At 46.1% G+C, this 14,937-nt stretch overlaps 1 protein-coding gene across 16 annotated transcripts in view; it reads left to right on the top strand.

The window, feature by feature from the left end:
* Positions 1-14,937, top strand: part of LOC148108139 (uncharacterized) — a 485,477-nt gene that overhangs the window by 370,104 nt on the left and 100,436 nt on the right. For 14 of the 16 annotated variants that reach the window (XR_015721132.1, XR_015721138.1, XR_015721137.1 and 11 more), the window contains 2 exons: positions 2,393-2,522; positions 11,427-11,524. The gene's annotated coding sequence lies outside the window, so the exon portion shown is untranslated. Of the gene's footprint in view, positions 1-2,392; positions 2,523-8,201; positions 8,319-11,426; positions 11,525-14,937 lie in introns of all 16 variants that reach the window. The other 2 variants (XR_015721129.1, XR_015721125.1) reach the window with 2 other exon arrangements.

The raw sequence follows: 14,937 nt of genomic DNA, 5'->3' as shown, positions 1-14,937 counted from the left end.
TACTCTTGTTTTGGGCTTAGGTCATGATCTCAGGGTCATAAGATCCAGCCCTGTGTCAGGCTCTGTGCTCAGTGTGGAGTCTCCTTTCCTGCCCCACCGCCTCGTGATCTGGCTTTTTCTTTCTCAAAAAAAAATTTTTTTTTAATGCAAATGCCTGGTGTTATCCCACAGAGATGTTGGATGATCATTGCTGATGTGGACGCCTGTCACCTGCATTTTATTTATTTTTTATTTTATTTTAGTTTATTTGTTTTTTAAAGATTTTATTTATTTATTCGACAGAGACAGAGACAGCCAGCGAGAGAGGAAACACAAGCAGGGGGAGTGGGAGAGGAAGTAGCAGACTCCCAGCAGAGGAGCCTGATGTGGGCCCTGATCCCATAATGCTGGGATCACGCCCTGAGCAGAAGCCAGACGCTTAACCGCTGTGCCACCCAGGCGCCCCTGTCACCTGCATTTTAAACTAGCATCTCCTCGTGCTGAAAGAACACTGCTGTAGTGTTGCTGTAAGGACGTTGTAAATCATCAGGACCTAGAGTTTGGGAGGCCCCCAAGACTACCTGCAGGTTCCGTGGTTCACTAGAAGGACTTAGAGAACTGCGAGAAGCCATTATCCTCATGGTTATGGTTTATTACAGGGCAAGGATGCGGACAGAAGTCAGTGAAGGAAAGGCACACCGGGCGAAGTCCAGGGAAGACCAAGCATGAGCTTCTAGTTGTCCTCTCGCAGTGCAGGTGTGCTGACTTCTCCCAGCACCGATGCTGCCAACCAGGGAAGCTCACCTGAGCCTTGGTGTCCAGGATATGTATTGGGGGTTGTCCCATAGGCACTGCCTACATGGCTGAGTTTAGTCTCCAGTCCCTCTGGAGATCAAACTGGTGTCGTGTGTGGCGCAAGGCTCCACCAGAAATCAAATTGTTAGCATGGACTGTCTGGTGTGGCCAAAGGCCCCCAGCTAAACAAAGACCGCCTTATCAGGCAGGGGATTCCAAAGGCTCAGAGGTGACTTCCCAGGAGCTGGGCAATGGCCAAATCTTCCCTGGGGCAAGCTTAATCCTTTCCTGCATACAGCCTAGAAAGTAAATTGTTATTCCTGTCATTACTAGGGAGTTCAAGAAATTACTGCTTTTGGGGCGCCTGGGTAGCGCAGTCCTTAAGCGTCTGCCTCCGGCTCAGGGTGTGATCCCGGCGTTCCGGGATCGAGTCCCACATCGGGCTCCTCCGCTGGGAGCCTGCTTCTTCCTCTCCCACTCGCCTGCTGTGTTCTCTCTGTCACATAAATAAATAAAATCTTCCAAAAAAAAAGAAAAGAAATTACTGCTCGTAGGTAGAAGATACATTGCAACCACATGTAGTGTAATTTGCCACAAAACTAAAATACCAGAATTTCTGCACCCAAGTGAAGATGTCTCCAGAAGTGTGTCATACTTGACACCTGTCGTAATGTTTTCATCAAGAATTTGAGTAAAGAACAGGAGTTAATGCTGGGAGACCGTTCATTTTTAGAATCAGGATTTGAAAATACTTCGACAGGTTGTAATGAAGTGCTAAAATCAACAAGGTAAAATTTATAAGGAATAAAGGTAAAATGACAGACTTAAGTTAAAAAGAAAAAAACAGCTGAGAAGTTAAAGATATGTGGTATGTGCCTTAGCTGTACCTGTGGTCAGAAGATCTGGGGAAGATGACTGAAACGGATCGGCAGGCTTCTTTGTGAAGGGGCAGATGGTAGATATTTTAGGTTTTGCAGACTAAGAGGCAAAATGAAGGATATTATGTAAGTACTTACATAACAGGAGAGAACACTAATATCTATAAAATTTTTATTGACAGAATTTCAAATAATAGTTGAGTATGTATATATATTTTAATACAGGTCTAATAAGAATGGAATTTTTTTTCGGGGGAGGGTTGGATAACATGTTTTGTAATTGGAGCTCACAGGTAGTGTTCCGTATCATCACAACCAATGACAAATGTTCAGTCTCGGGGCTGATCTGCACGGAAGGTTACAGATGTCATCTCTGACAGTGTCCGCATACTCGTAGGTGCTCTTGCACACTGATACCAGTTCGGAAGCATATCATTTCAGTTTAGTGTATTCATCGTTTGGCAGACATCGATAGAATTCCACTAGATTCTTTTTGATGTTTGCCTTTCCGCACGTCATTACAGCACAGATTCCTCTCTCCGATTGATGGTCTGATGGAAGTGCCTCAGTTGCTCGGTGAAGTGGGTTTGAGATACGTGAATTTTCATTGTACTTGCATTGAGGTTTGAGAAATGCCGCTGGAACTGTAGTTTGAGCTCAAAACACATCTGCTACACGTTTGTGTGGGGACACAAATCCACTTCTCTCTTTAACTTTTAATTTTTTTCATTTTTAATTAGCCTCTATGCCCAGCGTGGGGCGTGAACTCCACCCTGAGGTCAGGAGTTGCACGCTCCTCCGAGTGAGTCAGCAGGCGCTGCTCTAACTTGTGGCGGCGGGGGAGCCGTGTGGCCGCGTCGGACGTTGCTTGTGAGTAAGATGCTTGCAGCCACTGAAATGCCGTCACTGCCCGAAGTCCCTCATATGAGCGCTGCTGTGCCTTGTCAATTTAGGCTGAGCTCATGAAGAAATGTTAACATGTAGGAGCAAAAGCTAATTTCCGAAGCAATTGAGTGTTTGGTAATAGTGATGAGTAAAGGGGGGGGTCTTTTTCAAATAGATTTCAGTCTTGGCTCTGTGGTTGAAAAGTCACAGCAGAGCCTTGCACAAACCATTGAACTGCAGTGTGGTAGGACAAGTCAGGCTATTTCATGAGGTTGCCATTGGTACTACTGGCTCAGTAACACATGATGGGTTCGAATACTTTCCACAAAGCTCCTGCTCATGAATGATAGACTGAATAACCATAGTTTAAATGCTTTAAGCAACTTATATTTTCATCATTGTATATTTTCCAGCTAACCCTTTTTCTGCTCTGCAGATATTTTTACTGTCATCAGTTATAATGTGTCTTAGCAGATTCTACTCCAGGTTGTATTAAATCAGGGTTTTCTTAATATCTTTAAAAGTGTTCTCACCAGCAGTTCCACACTGACTGCCCTCAGAGGCCCCTTCTTCAGTCCCATTGACCCCTTGAACAAACAGCCTAGCAGTGTGGGGAACACCAGTTGGCTCAGTCCTTCGCCTCGTTCCTTCACTGACTCTCTGTTGTCATCCATGTAAGATGAGGGACCATTTAGGGTTTGGAGCAGAGAAGCGATGCCGTCTGATCTAGGCTTGGAATCGGTCTGCCGTGGTGAGCGTGTATGCTAGGGTGGCAGGGCTGGGAGCAGGGAGGCCTGTTCCGGAGTGCTGTAGTCATTTCGGTGAGGGATGGTGGCTCCGGTCACGATGGTGTTGGTGAGCATGATGGCGAGGGGACAGCGTCTGGGCCTCTTTTGTGGGAAGAACCAACATTACTTGCTGACAAGACCGGATGGGGAATGTGGGAGGAAGACAGGCGGCAGGGATGACGTCCGTTGTTTCTCGCCTCAGCAGCTGGAAGGCGGACGTTGTCGTGAACGGAGAAGGCTGTGTGTAGGAAGGTTTGTGGAGGGGGCGGGCCAGTCAGCACCTGGGCTTGGAGGTGTCGGACGTTTCACTGAGTTCTCTTCGGTGATGCTCCACTTCCCCAAGGGGCCTACAAGCAGGCCCGGCAGAGAGTACACCTGCCAGGGTTTGGTCAGGAAAACCCGGGCCATTCTCGACAATTAGTCGTACGGGGAATTAGAATCCATCCCTACCGCTGGGAGGGCTGGCAGAATTGAAGAGAATGATGTTTCTCTTCATTTTGCCCACGTTGCCTCTTATTAGCGTTCACTGCCCGCCGCCCTGAGCTGTAGCGGGAAGGGGTTTTGGGAGAAGTAGCTCTGCCGTCTCGGTGATGCGCAGGAGCAGGCCGCGGTGGGGCTGCGGTGCAGAGTGAACAGCGGTCAGTCCAGCGCAAGGCCAGGCAGTCGGGCTGAGCCGGAGGGACAAGTTTTAGCTTTGTTAGCATAGAAGCAGCATTTGAATGAGCTTGCCTGGGAGGTAAGCATAGCTGAGAGGAGAAAGGACAGAGCCCTGGGCGACTCTGGAAGGAGGGAGCCATCGGTGGGGTAAGAAGAAAATCACGAGAACATGAGTGGGAGATCAGCTCTTGTCAGTTGTCGAAAGGACGAGCCCTGGGCTCTAATGATTGGATTGAGCAGTGCAGAGGTCGTTGGTAGTCTTAGAGGGAGAAGTTCGTGGAGTGGTGGGGGCCAGAGCCAGTGGGTTTAAGAGAGAAAAGGAAAAGAAGAATTTGCGATATCGAGTATGTTGTGTGTATGCTTGTTTGTGGAATTATTTGTACAGTAGTTGTTTTAAAGTCCCTCTGGGCTGATTGTCATATTTGTTTCCTTCTTGATATTGGCTTGTGTTGATTTTCTCCTCCCACGGGAATTGACGCTTTTCTGGTTCTTCCTATGCTGAATAAGTTTGGGGTGTGCCCTCCCCATTTAGGATATCGTGCAAGGAGACTTTCCATTGTATTGAAATCTGCTGACTTTGGTCGTGGTTTAAATCCAGTCTTGCTTCCTAATCCCCCTGCTCCAGTTTACTTTTCAGAGTGGTCAGAGAGCTTCTGCAGTTACTCTTTCCAGCCTTCCTAGTTGCTCTTTCTAGGAGAGGCAGGAGGGAATGTGCTTCGTCTTCCTTACCTAGATCTGGGACCCTTCGCTTTGCAAACTGCTTCCATTTGTCCAGGTAGTGATCTCCAGTTCCACCGAGGCCAGTGATGCCCGCACGACTGTGTCTCTTGATCACTTACCACTCCCAGGCCTTGCAGGAGATTTCCTGCTAAGTACTGCACGCATTTGGTTCATGGGTCCTTCCTTTGGTGCCTCTCTCAGGTAGACAGAATGACCCTTAGGTATACCTTAGTAGCCCATTCGTTCATATGTGTACAATTGAAGTGTTGTCTTGTCTTGAATATGTTAACTGTGCCTATTAATTAATTTGAGTAGAATAGTGTTTCTTTCGTATTTTTAATGAGCCTTTGCGCAGTGGAATTTTCTATGGATATTATTTACAGTGTAGAACAGAATGGTGGTTAAGAGGATGGGTGTTGGATAGGTCTTGCTTTGAACCTCAGATTCGATTCTTATTCCCTGCATGTTGACCAGGTTCCTTAAGCTCTAAATCTGTTTTCTTATCTGTTAAGTGGAGATTATCATAACTCTTTGACACATGTGACAGAACATAGTTCTTAGTACATGGCTAGTTAGGGAAGAATCAGCCTGAGGTTCAGCAAATACAGTTCCCAGTGATGTAGTTATTTCTGTTGTGGGGATTTAAAAGCTAATCTTATTCCCTGATGAGTTTGACCAGCGTATCTAAGAAGTGCAAGCAGTTGGTATTCACCGTGTACTCTGCATGTAGAACGGGCGATTTATTGTTGTTGTTGTTGTTCCTAATACCGGTTTTTCAGCAATTAGTAATATTGCCTCTTCATTTCCCTAATGTATTCACATCATCAGCAGCTTACTACCGGTTGGACCGCAGACCCTGTACCATGCGCTGGCACACAGATGAATGGGATGCGGTGACCTATGACCTATGAGCTGCTCCACTGTCTAGTATTAGAATGTGTTTGACTAGAAAATTATTTTGAAGCGTAAAGAAGCTTTTGTTTGCCCAGATAACTTTCATAATCATGTTTGCATTCTTTATACATTTTTGGTTTTTCAGAAAGTTTCTTCTGACCTGTGTTCTTCAGAGTACAGGTTACTACGGCTTGCCTGAGTGCAGAAACCTTTGGTACACTGAGCTTAGAGGAAGGGACACCTGTGTGAAGTGGTTATATATTTTGGATGTTAGAGACCTTCACAGATAATTTAAATGGTTAGAATGTTGTGCATTGAGAAACAGTGGTTTTGGGCTTTATTTGGCAGTTAGCATCAAGCGGACCATTTCTTGCCAGGGGCTCAGCCTGCATGGTTAATTCAAGCCAGATATCTTCTAATATGGCAGGGTGTCATGTTGACTGTTACTCAGCTTCAGAAAGAATCTTTCTGTCATGTTTGCTTTGGAAAGCCCAAATCATGTCCATTGTTTTAGCAGTAATAATATCTGGGTAACTTGGGAAGCCAGAATAGCATCATGATTCTAAGGTAAGCTGGTGTTTGAATGCCTGATCTCTCTCTCCCTTGTCTGCTGTGTGACCTTGGAAAATGTCTTAAGTTTTTTTGGACTTTGTTTTCTCACATGCAAAATGGAACAAGAGTAGTAATCAGTTAGGGCTGTGAGGATTCCAGAGCTGGTGCTTGTAAAGCACTTGGGAGAGATTGCTATGACACCACACCCTCCGCAGATGGCAGGTTGTCACTGTTGTCCGGGTGAGTGAGAGGTGGGTGTCAGGGACTGTCCAGGTTGGACTGTGCACTGAAACGAGACGATTAGAAGCAAAGTGATCGTGTGGAGTATGTTACCTGTTCAGGAAGCATAGATTCAGAGTGTGTTGTGACTGGTGGGAAATTCTCATTTGCATGTTAGGGGGAAGAGAGTTCAGAGTAGCCTGAGGACCCCGTGTACGTATAAATGTCCCCACTTATGCCAGAAATGTAGAGAGTGTCCATCTTACAAATACCTTCAAGGAGCTGGCAATTTATTTCATTGTATAATGAGCCAAGTTTAATTTTTCTTTGTCTGGAGCAAAAGAATTTAAGCATTTTATTATAGGATTGGGGAAATACCTAGTTTTCTGCCCTAGTTGAACTAGTTCAAATTGTTATGCTTGTATTTTAGTAGTCCCATGCTGGACGTGGCCCTAAGCTGCCTGCAGTTCAAATGGCAGACATCCAGCAGGTCCAGTGTTGATAAATGCGGTGTTGCTATCTGCTTGAATTCTCCTTAAAATAGAAACTAGAGTGAGGAGCAATTATAAGGCCCTCAAAGCCAGTGTATACGCTCATTTATTCATCATTAGGTCATTCACGCATCAAGTGCATGTGTTCTGATCGTGTGTTTTAGGTGTTCGGTCCAGTGCGCGCTGTTGGTTATAGAGTGGCGAACAGAAACCAGACGTGGGGAGTAACTGGGCTGTCTTGTGTTTGCGGTTAGTAAGGAGAATAAAGCCAGTTCCAGCGGACTCGCAAGATTTCCCTGAATGACATTTTCAGGTTTATACTCCTAACAGACAAGAGGCAATAAACGAACAAACAAACAACGACAGTAGAAAAAGAGGGCTTTTAAAGAGCAAATGGTACTCACCTGCTGCAGGCACTGGGGCTTTTTGACCTTCACTTTGGTTTTATTTAATAGTGCTTTAAATATTTGTCTGGGATGGCGGTGCTGAGGCTGCGGAACTTAGGCTGTCGTTGTCCCCAGAATCTTGCTGTTTGGGTGGAGGAAGACACTGACAGGCCCGATTTAACATCCGCTCTAGTTTGTTGCACGGGAAGCTCCACCACCGCAGAGTCCTGCGTCTCTCTCGTCTATTGCCTTGTGTCCTGGGGCCTGGGGCCGTGCATGGCATTTGTCAGCCACTCCACAGATACTGGTGTCATGTGAAGGCGTGCTGAGGGGGACAGGAGAGAGGTGTCTCACCTGGGGGAAGGGCAAGGCTCCCACCGCACATGCGTCCAGGTCAGCCCGGGGAAGAAGGTCCAGGTGGAGGAGGTGTCGAGGAGGGCACAGGTTGTTCTGTACACCGAAAATGGCTTAATGTTGCTGCTTTGTAGGATTCACGGGAGATAGCATGACAGTCAGACTGGGCTTGATCATTCAGGGGCCGACAGGTCATATCAAGGAGTTGGGATTTCCTCTTCTTCAAAAGGAGTAATTCTAAAGTACTAGAAAACCAGGTGTCCTGATACCCAAGCCGGCACTCTTTTCATATTACACAATGCGTACAATGTCAAGCAAGTGTCATCAGGTCTTGGGTTCCATATCCATTAGTGATAGCCGGAGTATTAAAGTTCTGTAAGCCCCTGGTGAACTTTTCATCTTTTGGGGAGAGTGAGGATATAGGAGAAATATTTGTTTTCTCAGGTGTGAAAAAAAGTTGAAACTCTTTAAAGGCAAGCAAGGTCCATATGTCTTTGAATTCTAGTTCTCCGGAAGGATAGCAGGTATGTGTAGTAGATACTCAGTACCCGAATAAATGCAAAAAAATACAAAAACCCTTTGCTTTTGTGTATACTCTTGTAGCAGGCGTTGTACTGGACTCTGCAGGGTGATAACTGGATGAGAAATGATCCTCTCCAAAAGGTCTTTACAGCCGAGGAGGGGAGACAGAGAAGTCAGTCAGTGATGATGGTACAGTGGGTAAGTCCTGTGATAGAGGTGCGCCCAGGGCATTATGACAGGTACTCATCTTTCTTCAGTCCCCCACATTCTTTTTTTTTTTTTTTTTTAAAGATTTTATTTATTTATTCGACAGAGATAGAGACAGCCAGCGAGAGAGGGAACACAAGCAGGGGGAGTGGGAGAGGAAGAAGCAGGCTCCCAGCAGAGGAGCCTGATGTGGGGCTCGATCCCATAATGCCGGGATCACGCCCTGAGCTGAAGGCAGACACTTAACCACTGTGCCACCCAGGTGCCCCATCAGTCCCCCACATTCTTAACCCTTTTTATACCTATTGTAATTTACCCCCTACCCCAGACCTATTTTCCCCATACCTTCCAGTAGCCTCTTAGTAATTTTTCTTCATGGTCATACAGACTCATCTCTTCTTCACATTTGATTTCTGGCAGACAGTTTCCTGGAGATCTCCGTTCTCTTCTTTTCTGAGCTGCTTGCTCCTTCGGTCTTTTATTGTGTTGTCCCTGGATGTTCCTTTGTTCTCATCGTTTGGCTTTTGTCCACAGTTGGATTTTATGTTTGTGGCAACTCTTGTCTTTGTCTTTCTTCACTGACTTCTTCCTTTTGGTGGCGTTAATTACTTTAAAAAGATAGTACAGTGTTTTTGGACAAGTTGAAGACAGCCTTCAGCATTCCCTCCTCTTGAGCAACACTGCTCCGGCTTGGACTTGTTTCCCTCTCTCCTGGTGCACAGCCACCATTCTGGAATCTCCCTTCATCGTCGTCCTGGGGATTCCCTTATCCCTTCTAATGGAAGCTCACGCCTTGCTCATTTTTTGTTGATGCTCGTGTTTTGGTGGAAGACTTCCTCCAGGGGCTTTCTGACATAGGATGCTTAGGAGGCAAACCTTTTGGGACCATGCATGATTGAAACTTGATTGATGGTTTCGCTGGGTATAGAGTTCTGTATTGGAATTCATTTTTGTTCATAAATTCAAAGATTGCTCCATTGCCTTCTTGTTTTCATGTTACTGTTTTAGAATTCAGAAGCTATTCTCATTTTTCCTTCGTATGTAACTTTTCCCCCCTCCCATCTTTAGAAGCTTGTAGGAGTTTTACAATTTGTCCAAGTCTTTTGGAATATCGTGATGGTGTACCTTGTGTGGGTCGGTTTTCATCCACTGTGCTGCATATTCAGCGGGTCCCTTCATTCTGGTAACTGGGAGTTTTCAGTTCTGGGAATACTCTTTGGCATTACTGTGCTGAGGTTTTCTCTCTTGCTTTTCCTTATTTTGTTTTTCTGGAAGTCTTATTATCCGGAACTTGGCTGTCCTGGGCAAAGGTTGTAATTATCTTAATACCTTTTTCTTCTTCTTCTTCTTCCTTCCTTTGCTCCTCCTTTTCTGCCTTTTTTTGGGGGGGGGTGCTTTTTTATTCTCTGTTCAGGGAGAACAGAGAGAAACTTTTCTTTAGTTTATTATTTCTGATTTCAGAAATGTTCTTTAGATTTCCAAGAGCTCTTTTTCTATTTTTCTAGAAGAACATCCTGTTTTTCTTTATTGATTGCAGTGTTGTCTTACCTCTATATTATTGATAGTTTGTATAGTCTCTGTTTCTTTGAGGTTGTTTCCTTCCTTCTCCTGTCTGACGTGGTGGGGCCCTTTGACTTTTACATCAGGGTATTCTGGGTGGGCCATGTGTTGGGGGTCCCCAGGGTTAGTATCTTTAGATCTGTCTTTTGGAGCTGATCAGATTCCCCAGAAATATTCTCCAGTCCCTTTCCGGCACAATTCTGACTTCAGAATCTGGAAGCCAGCGGTGTGCGTGTGTGGTCTGTTGTAGGAGAGCTGGAGAATTCACTGTTCACTGTATATACGGTCATTAAGTCCAGGTCTGTTCAGTGCAGCTGGGCAGGGTGACTTCAGTCCATAGATGCCTCTACTTTTCTGGGGAATGCCCCCTCCCATCTTCTTTCAGAGTGAGGGGGCGTCACGTTGTGCCTGGCGTTGAGGTTCTGGTTTCAGCTTCCATGGCCTTCCCCGGCTCCTCTGTATTTGGGGCTATGCCTTCTTTACTCCCGTTCTGTCTACACTGCTGCTGCCACTTCTGGTCTTCTAGGACACTGCTGTGCAAGTGGAAGTGGTTCCCGTGTGTTCCACTGCTGAATTGGGACCTGGCTTTCTTGGGCCTGCTGACTCATTTACTTCAGTCTGTTATAGTTTCTGTCTCCTCCAGGTTTCTTCTTTTTACTTTTTTGTTTGGGTCTCAATCTTCCATGTTAGAAGATTTCCTCAGTACTTCAAAAATCTTGGCTTTTTTCTCCTTTCAGTTCTCCCTGTGCTGTTTCAAACATTTTTAAAAAAGATTTTATTTATTTACTTATTTGAGGGAGTGAGTGTATGCACAGGAGAGAGAGCAGAGAGCACAAACGGGGAGGGGCAGAGGGAGAGGGAGAAGCAGACTCCCTGTTGAGCAGGGAGCCTGACCTGGGGCTCCATCCCTGGACCCTGGGATCATGACCTGAGCTGAAGGCAGATGCTTAACAGACTGAGCCACCCAGGCGCCCCTGTTTAGAACATTTTTAAAAAATATCTCTTTAGTATAGTTTTGATGGAAGGCAGTGGAATAGATGTCTATACTCTGTCATTGTATCGTGCACTTATTAGCCAACCACACCATTAATTTATGATTTTTGATATGTTTGAATAGTTTCCAGTTGCTTCACATGTATTTCTTTTCTTTTTTTTTTTTTTTTAAGATTTTATGTATTTATTTGACAGAGAGAGATACCAGTGAGAGAGGAGACACAGGCAGGGGGAGTGGGAGAGGAAAAAGCAGGCTCCCAGCGTAGGAGCCTGAGGTGGGGCTCGATCCCAGGACTCTGGGATCACGCCCTGAGCCGAAGGCACACGCTTAACGACTGAGCCACCTAGGTGCTCCTTCTTGTGTGTTTCTTAAGTAGAAATAGGTTTGAAGACAGGGACGTGATGCCCTCTTCTCACCCCTCATCCCAGGCGTTGCCCAGTAGGCTTGCGTGGGAGGTGATGGAACTGGCTGAGGGGTGAGTTCAGTAGAGCTTCAAGAAGTGAAAGGAAGGGGGTTTTAATGCGCATGTTGTCTCTCCTTGTCAGGTTCTCTGAGGACTATGGAAAGAGGAAAGAGAAACCGGGAGCATTTCCTTTAAACCCACGTTTGATTTCTTCACAGAGTTACCGTGGCCTTCAGAACTGTGAGTATAATTCTCTTGCTACATTTGTGTTTTGGTTTTTCCTTTTGTTTTGATTTTTCTTTCATCTGTCTTAAGGTTTCTTTGACATATACTAGAAACAAATAAAAGCTAGTTGATTTTGCAGAGTAGGTGAGGGAAGAAATATTAGTTGTTTAGTGCCTTTTATGTGTGGAGAGAGGCAGGCAGGATGACAGTCCTGTCCCTGATAGTTGTGACAGTAGCAGCATGTGCCCTAGAAGAGTGGCCCAACAGGGTCAGCACTGGGCCATCCAGCTCCTAGGTGAGTCTCTGGCAGTAATCCCCTGAATGAGGCTACCCTTTGCCCCTGTTTCACATTTGCATAACTGAAACAGAGGTTAAAGGTTACTAAGTTAGTAAAAAGCAAAGCTGGGATTCAGACTCAGTCTGGCTTTGGAGCCTGTGCTTTTTACTTGTGTTTTATTCTTACGGGCTCTGGATTCAGATGTTGGCTTGGCTGCTTACTTACTAACTCTTCACTAACTACCGAAACCTAGCTCTCTCTCCATGCCAACTCTTCACTGACTACTTAAACCTAGCTCTTTCCTCTGACAAAGGGTGCTCTCCCAGGGTTGTGGTGAAGATGCCATAAGAAATGTGAAATGTGCTCAGCATTCACAAATGTTAGCAATTGCTATTCGGTGGCAGTTCCCCCACTTTAATGAGAGGAAAACTAAGCCCCAGAGATTGGGTTATTTGTGATTTGTTAATTTGTAACCTTGGCACTTGTGCTGCACTCCACAGTTGGGAGGTTATAGAGTTGAGATTCTATTCCAGTTTGTCTTATTTCCAAAGACTGCTCTTTCTGGTAGGCCTAGTGGTAAATCGAGGACAGATCGTTGATAGAAGATTCATCAATCTGTCTTGTGGTATTAGCATTGGTAAGATTTTAGCAATACATTGCTTTGGTGTAAAAGCCCCATAAACTTAGACTTCATGGATTCAGAATTCAGAATCATTATAATTACGTTGAATTTGACTTTGGCAAGTGTGTTTGTCTTAGATGTCCAAGGGGCAGGACCCTGGATTATTTTTCCATTTCCTTCTGGGGGTCAGTTCACTTTCCTCCTTTGTTCTCCTTTCTCCTCCAAACCCACTTTTGTTTCTGCCAGGATTAGGTATTAGGGAAGGGAAGGAAAATTGTGTCACGAAGTTTCAGTTTCCAAGTAAGGCCTGGAAGTCTTGCTCCTTTTCTCTGATTCCTTCTACCCTTTCTTGGCTACGAGAGGCACCTGTTCTGTGTGCTGTGCCAGGTGTGACTCTGCTGTCTTTTGGAGAAGGCCATGCCCAGCTGTTTACACCCCTTGTCTCCTCCCCACCCTCCCTGCACATTTCGATGTTTCTTCCTGTACCAGTGGGCTATATTTATTGGGTACAAGTCTGTTTCTGCATCTTTAAGGGAAAGATTTTGTTATTTTGTTTCTGCATGTTTTCTGCTTGACCCATGGGTAGTTTTCACTAAATGCTGGATGAAGTAGTGTTTAATGCTTGCCACAAAATAAGTTCTCTTTTCTTAGTGGATCCAAACAAGAGGGAGAATATCAAGTATAACTTTTCATCAGCATTAGCTATTAAAAATCGTTCGTCATGGTAGAGCCCAAGACAGTTTCATATTTAGCAGAAGTTACACAAAATTTTTCTTCTTAATGTGATGTGCAGCGGAACGAAGGCCTGACAGGGAACTGAGAGCCCGTTCTTGGCTCACTGGAACTTTGAGCACCGGGATATAATCTGCTGCTTCTAGTTTGGCCCTCCCCTCCCCTTCCCCCCTGTTTGAAAATATGTAAACCCAGGAAAATAACCTTATAACCAGTGTTTCTATAATTGTTTCCCCCAATTCTGGACAACTGGTGAGGCCACACGAGTAAGCCTGGCTTTGTACAGCATCGACTTAATGGTGTTCCTCTGAGACCCGGGTTCCTTGATGTACCTGAGGGCCCTGGTCCACTTGAGCCCCTGCAGGACAGATCAGGTTCTTGGTTCTTGATTTGTTTTGGGCTGTTGCATTCTTAAGGCAGAACTTGGGATGGAGGTGTTTTACAATCAGAATTCTAGGAAAGCAAAGCAAAGTTTTGGAGGAGTTGAATTGCTGAAATATGTATGGAGATTATTTTCAGGGTTAATGGGCTGTGGGGAGGCAGTAGACAGAAAGGAAGGTTGCCCGGAGACCCATCTGAAACCCCCCATTTGGTGAATAAAGATAGGTTATTTAGCGTCAGGTAGCTGAGAACAATCGACAGAGATTGGGCTGTGAGGTTCTGGGGCTGTTTGTCCAAACAAAGAGTCGCTAGGGTAAGGCGGTGCTGGCTGTCGGCTCCGGAGGGCAGCTGTCCCTCCCTCAGTGTTGAGCCCTGAGATTCGGCTGAGGTGTGAAAGGCTAGTGTGTTGGGAATAGACACTGGTGGTGGGGGTTGGAGGGTGGGGGAGAGTAGAGGACAACCAGGAGATTGTCGGCACGCTGTTCAGGGAACCAGGTGAGCAGCAGCGGAGGCTGGGATTGGAGCAGGAAAACTGGAGGTGGTGAGAAGCAGTTGGGCCTTGGATGTATTTCAAAGGCAGAACCAGTAGGATTTGCTGACAGATTGGATAAGGGGTGTGAGGACAAAGGGAGGAGTTGAGTTGACTAGAAGGCTCTTGGCCTGGGCAACTAGATGGGGGGAAGGCTGTGGGTGGAACTTGGTTTAGAGGGCCAGATGGGGAGCTCACTGTAGGCATTTTAAGTTTGTGATTCTGTTAGGGATCCAAGTAGAGATGTCATGTAGGCAGTTGTAAATAGGCATTTGGAGCTTGGAAGAGAAGTCTGAGCTGGAAGTGGCCATGAAAACGCAGTGACGGTCTGTGGTCACCGAGGGAGTGAGCACAGAGAAGACAAGCAAGCCTGAGCCTCGGGTCACTCTGCCATCAAGTGCTCAAGGACGAACATGAGCAGTGTTTGGCACAGAGCAGGTGTGAAGAAGACCACAAGCACTGGCACCATGGGAAGAAGGGAAGAAGTGTCCAGGAGGAGGATGTGATCAACTCTCTGAAGTGTCAGGAAAGGTCATGATGAGGACTGAGGTTTGGCCTTCGGGTTTGGCGACTTGGAGGACACTCTGGCAAGTGCTCGGCGCAGTGTGGGGGCGTGGTCAGAATGAAAGCCCGCCTGGCCGGTGGTGTGAAGGGGGAGAGGGTAGTGAGACAGATTGCATCTGGGTGACTTAGGTGCAGGGTGTACGGTCATCCTCACACTTACTCACCGTCTGGGTGCTGAGCAACGCAGCCGGGTCCCTGAGGTCCGTGGTGGTGTCTTCATGTCACGGGCGGGGAAAGGTCAGGTTCAGAGCTTACAGTAGCTTTCTCAAGAGTACGGAGCCGGCAGGCTGACGCCAGGTCTCAGGCCATGCACGCTGTCCTCA

The sequence above is a fragment of the Ursus americanus genome, chromosome 22, assembly GCF_024610735.1.
Source record: "Ursus americanus isolate L20-20 chromosome 22, mUrsAme1.1.p, whole genome shotgun sequence".
NCBI classification, from domain to species: Eukaryota; Metazoa; Chordata; class Mammalia; order Carnivora; family Ursidae; genus Ursus; species Ursus americanus.
The sequence above is the reverse complement of the archived record's forward strand: the minus strand, read 5'-3'. Positions and strand labels throughout refer to the sequence as shown.